Source organism: Nerophis ophidion, linkage group LG13 (genome assembly GCF_033978795.1).
Source record: "Nerophis ophidion isolate RoL-2023_Sa linkage group LG13, RoL_Noph_v1.0, whole genome shotgun sequence".
NCBI lineage: Eukaryota > Metazoa > Chordata > Actinopteri > Syngnathiformes > Syngnathidae > Nerophis > Nerophis ophidion.
Window position 1 is genome coordinate 3851232 of NC_084623.1, and position 6524 is coordinate 3857755.

A 6524-nucleotide genomic window follows, 5' to 3' on the forward strand; every position below is an offset into this window, starting at 1 on the left:
GTAAATATAAACACAATACAAAAATTTGCAAATCCTTTTGAACCCATATTCAGTTGAATATGCTACAAAGACAACATATTTGATGTTCAAACTCATAAACTTTATTTTTTTTTTTGCAAATAATGATTAACTTAGAATTTCATGGCTGCAACACTTGCCAAAGTAGTTGGGAAAGGGCATGTTCACCAATGTGCTACTTCACCTTTTCTCTTAACAACACTCAATAAACGTTTGGGAACTGAGGAAACTAATTGTTGAAGCTTTTTATATCTATATATAGATAGATAGATAGCTAGATAGATAGATAGATAGATAGATAGTAGTTTATTGATTCCTTCAGGAGAGTTCCTTCAGGAAAATTAAAATTCCAGCAGCAGTGTACAGAGTTGAGATCAATTTAAATAAAAGTAAAAAGTAAATAATGGGGGTTTAAATGGAAACAAAATAAAGAAATATTACAATAAGAATAAAAACTAAAAAGCAACAATGGGAATAAAAATATAACAGTAAAATAAGAATATAACAAGACAAAGTAGACAGTAGAGACCATGTTGTGAAAATAATAAATATATATATATATATATATATGAAAGGGGAATTCTTTACAATTCTTGTTTGATGTACAGCTTAAGTTGTTCAACAGTCCGGGGTCTCTGTTGTGGTATTTTAGCCTTCATACATTTTCCATGGGAGACAGGTCTGGACTGCAGGCGGGCCAGGAAAGTACCCGCACGCTGTTGTAAAACTTGGCTTTGCATTGTTTTGCTGAAATAAGCAGGGGCGTCCATGATAACGTTGCTAGGATGACAACATTTGTTGCTCCAAAACCTGTATGAACCTTTCAGCATTAATGGTGCCTTCACAGATGTGTAAGTTACCCATGCCTTGGGCACTAATACACCCCCATACCATCACACATGCTGGCTTTTGAACTTTGCGCCTATAACAATTTCGGACTGTTATTTTCCTCTTTGTTCCGGAGGACACCACATCCACAGTTTCCAAATATAATATGAAATGAGGACTCGTCAGACCACAGAACACATTTCCACTTTGCATCAGTCCATCTTAGAGGAGCTCGGACCCAGCGAAGCCGACAGTGTTCCTGGGTGTTGTTGATAAATGGCTTTCGCTTTCCGTAGTAGAGTTCTAACTTGCACTTACAGATGTAGCGACAAACTGTAGATACTGACATTGGTTTTTTATCAAGTGTTCCTGAGCCCATGTGGTAATATCCTTTACACACTGATGTCGGTTTTTGATGCAGTACCACCTGAGGGATGGAAGGTCCGTAATATCATGGCTTACGTGCAGTGATTTCTCCAGATTCTCTGAACCTTTTGATGATATTACGGACCTTAGATGGTAAAATCCCTAAATTCCTTGCAATAGCTCGTTGAGAAATGTTGTTCTAAAACTGTTTGACTATTTGCTTACAAATTGGTGACCCTCACTAAATGTCAACAGATATGGTCATATATATATATATATATATATATATATATATATATATATATATATATATATATATATATATATATATATATATATATATATATATATATATATATATATATATATATATATATATATGTATATATATATATATATATATATATATATATATATATATATGTATATATATATATATATATATATTAAATTTTTATTATTTGTTTGTCTTTTTTTTGTCCTTTATATATATATTTTGGTTTTTGTTTCTCCAAGTCACTTTCTGATGACATGTCGAGGTGAGTCCAGCAGAGGGCAGCCAAGCACAGAGTAACAAGAAGAGGATCATGATGATGATCATGATGATATCACAATCCCTAGCCAAGCAACAAGACTAGAAGGTCCATCCAACACTGACACGTGAGGAAAGTCATCAATTCCTCCGCCTGAGCTGATCTTACCTTGCAAGTTCTCGCTGGCAAAGAAAGTCATAAATTGTTCACATTTGATTCGCCTTTCATTAAAGTAATGACTTTGTAAAAGAGAGCCACAATCAAGGGAGCACGCCAAGGAAACACAGAGTGCAGAAGTTATTGAGGAGACGCCTGAGAAGTCTGGATTTATTCCTGCTGGGCCATCCATCATTTGGCCACGCTATTTTTTTTAAACAAACTACGCTGAGAATTTAATCAAAGTTCACTCCCTTTTTATTGACCTGCAGCACAACACTTTTATGAAGCAGAGCTCACTGAAAGTCTGGGGAGTGATGTCAGCATGACTTGCTGCTCCAAACTGTTTCTAGCTTCTATTCCAATCAAGTCCAAGAAGACCATCGAGGACATTCCTTCATCACAAGCCAGCAGGGGAGGGCGATACTGAACATATATGTATATATATATATATATATATATATATATGTTCAGTATCACAATGGTTTTATGAAGTGTTCCTGAGCCCATGTAGTGATATCCTTTACACACTGATGTGGCTTTTTGATGCAGGGATCAACGGTCCGTAATATCATGGCTTACGTGCAGTGATATCTCCAGATTCTCTGAACTTTTTGATAATTTTACGGACCGTAGATGGTAAAATCCCTAAATTCCTTGCAATAGCTCGTTGAGAAATGTTGTTCTAAAACTTTTCGACAATTTGCTTACAAATTGGTGACCCTCACCCCATCCTTGTTTGTGAATTACTTAGCATTTCATGGAAGCTGTTTTTATACCCAATCATGGCACCCACCTGTTCCCAATTAGCCTGCACACCTGTGGGATGTTCCAAATAAGTGTTTGACGAGCATTCCTTAACTTTATCAGTATTTATTTCCACCTTTCCCAATTTCTTTGTCTCGTATTGCTGGCATCAAATTCTAAAGTTAATGATTATTTGCAAAAAACAAAAAATGTGTATCAGTTTGAACATCAAATATGTTGTCTTTGTAGCATATTCAACTGAATATGGGTTGAAAATGATTTGCAAATCATTGTATTCTGTTTATATTTACATCTAACACAATTTCCCAACTCATATGGAAATGGGTTGTGTATATATATACTGTATTATTAATATATATATATATATATATATATATATATATGTATGTAGGTGTGGGAAAAATCACAAGACTACTTCATCTCTACAGAACTGTTTCATGAGGGGTTCCCTCAATCATCAGGAGAAAATCTCCTGATGATTGAGGGAACCCCTCATGAAACAGTTCTGTTGAGATGAAGTAGTCTTGTGATTTTTCCCACACCTACATATTGCGCTCTACCACGGTATCGAGCACTATTCTCTGGATAATCCAATCAAGACATATATATATATATATATATATATATATATATATATATATATATATATATATATACACGCACACATATATGTTGGGGTCCTTATACACCCGCCATAATAATATTCCTATGTTGAAGCGCAGTGCGTCTGACTATGTTAGCCGTAATGCTCCGACAATTGGCTTCTTAGCTTACCAAAATCGTACTAAAATACAGATTATTTGGTGCTATGTGCAATGTTCTGTATTCTCAATGGAACATCAAAGTTTTGGCGTTGGTTGCTAAGTGTCATTCAAACTGCAGTCCACACATATCTCTTATGTGTGACTGCCATCTGCTGGTCACACAGGTTTACGACATCATGTGCCAAATAAAACAGCTCCGAGGTCGGCATGCACAACCAGAATGAACACATACTCGAGGTTTTTGAGGAAAATGAAACCCCGCCCCCCATTCCACTTTTTGGGTGGAGGGGGGTGGGGGGGGTGGTTCCTGTGTTCCCCGCCCTTTGCCCCTCTGGCATCGCTCCTCATTACCCTCCCTCAGGTCTGATCTGACCACGGCGTTCCTGGACCAAAGAGGCAGCCGTCACAGGTCCTATCTGGCGGTGTAGTCTTACGCAGGCATCGTCGTCATCATCATCATCAACGCAAGGAGCGGAAACGCCAGGCCGCCGGGGGAGCGAGCAGCGAGCGGCGAGGGCTGAGTGAAGAGATCCTGGTTGGTGACACTCTAGTTTAGCGTCAGTTGGAGACAACAACACATGCAGTCTTTTTTTTTCACATTTTTTTTTGCAAAGGCAGCTGGGTCCAATTTGTGTGTGTTTGTTTACATTGAGATGATGCGTTCAGTGTTGGCTGGGACAAAGCAGAGGACAACAAACCTCCCTCACATTGAGATGTACTCCAGCCTCTCACAATGGCTTCACACACACACACACACACACACACACACACACACACACACACACACACACACACACACACACACACACACACACACACACACACACACACACACACACACACACACACACAGAGGCTCCACTGTGCAGCTTGGCATGGAGGCCCCCCCTGCATTCAGCGGCTGAGAGGGGCCCTCCTTTGGCTCTGGAGCCGAACAGAGAAGATGGTGTTATCTGAACACTGCCAGGAGCTTGTCAGCTTGCATCGGGACGCTCCGACCGAGTGGCCGGTTAGCGGACGCTGCTCGGTGCCAGGATCCCAGCGCCTCTCCTCTGCCGACATCTGTTGTGTGTGCAGGAAGCTGCGGAGTTTGTCTGCTTTTACATCTTAATCCCCCGTCTCTTTTTTCTTAATTTTTTTTTATTTTTTTAATTAATCAGTCCAACAAAATAATACACGATAAAATGTATGTAACTACATTTTTTTAAATGTATTTTTAGCTGTTTTTTTTTTAATTAATTAGTCCAACAAACTAATACACAATAAAATTGATGTAACTGAATTTTTGAAAATCTTTTTAAATGTTTTTTTAATTAATCAGTCCAAAAAAATGATATACAATAACATTTAGGTAACTGGTTTTTTTGTATTTTTCATTTTTATTAATACGTCCCAAAAAATTATAAACACTAAAATGTATCTAACTAAATTTTTTCAATGTGTTTTTAGTTGTTTTTAAAGTAACCAGTCCAACAAAATAATACACATAAAATTGATGTAACTGAGTTTAAAAAAAAATATTTTCAAATGTTTTTTTTAATAATCAGTCCAAAAAAATAATATACAATAGCATTTAGGTAACTGATTTTATTTTTTTATTTATTTTTCTTAAGAAGACCAACAAAATAATTCACTATAAAATGTATGTAACTGATTTTTTTACATTTGTTTTTAGTTTTTTTTTATTAATCAGTCCAACAAAATAATACACGATAAAATGTATGTAACTGATTTTTTAAAAATCTCTTTTTTTAAATGAATCAGTACCCCCCAAAAATGTATCATAACATTTATGTGACAGATTTTTATTTTTTTTAATTTTTAGCAATAAGTCCAACAAATTAATACACAATAAAATCAATGTAACTGATTTTTTTTCTTTTTTTTCCATTTATTTTTGTATTAATCAGTCCAACAAAAAAATACACAATAAAATGTATGTAACTGAATTGTTTTTATTTTTATATTTATTAATCATTCAAACAAAATAATACACAATAAAATGTATGTAACTACATTTTTAATGTATTTTTAGTTTTTTTTTTTTTTTATTAATTAGTCCAACAAACTAATACACAATGAAATTGATTTAACTGAAATTTAAAACATCTTTTAAAATGTTTTTTTAATTAATCAGTCCCAAAAAAAGATATACAATAATATTTAGGTAACTGATTTTTTTGTATTTTTAATTTTTATTAATATGCCCCAAAAAATTATAAACACTAAAATGTATCCAACTAAATTTTTTAAATGTGTTTTTAGTTTTTTTTAAATTAACCATTCCAACAAAATAATACACAATAAAATTGATGTAACTGAGTTTAAAAAAAAAATCTTTTTAAATGTTTTTTTTTATTAATCAGTCCAAAAAAATAATATACAATAACATTTAGGTAACTGATTTTTAATTTTTTTTTCTTAATAAGACAAACAAAATAATTCACGATAAAATGTATGTAACTGATTTTTTTAAATGTATTTTTAGTTTTTTTTAATTAATCAGTCCAACAAAATAATACACGATAAAATGTATGTAACTGATTTTTAAAAAAATCTCTTTTTTTTAATGAATCAGTGCCCCCCAAAAATGTATCATAACATTTATGTGACTGATTTTTTTTTTTTAATTTTTAGCAATAAGTCCAACAAATTAATACACAATAAAATTAATGTAACTGATTTTTTTTCATTTTATTCATTTATTTTTGTATTAATCAGTCCAACAAAAAAAAAATACACAATAAAATGTATGTAACTGAATTGTTTTTATTTTTATTTTTATTAATCATTCAAACAAAATAATACACAATAAAATGTATGTAACTGAATTGTTTTTATTTTTATTTTTATTAATATTTTAAACAAAATGTAACTGAATTTTTAATTAATTAATTTTTTATTATCGAGTCCAACAAAATAATAAACAATAAAATGTATGTAATTGAATTAAAAAAAAAATATTTTAAAATGTTTTTTTTTATTATTTAGTCCGACAAAATATTACTCAATAACATTTATGTAACATTTTTTTTAATTAAGTAATAAGTCAAACAAATTAATACAATAAAATTAGTGTAACTGAATTTTT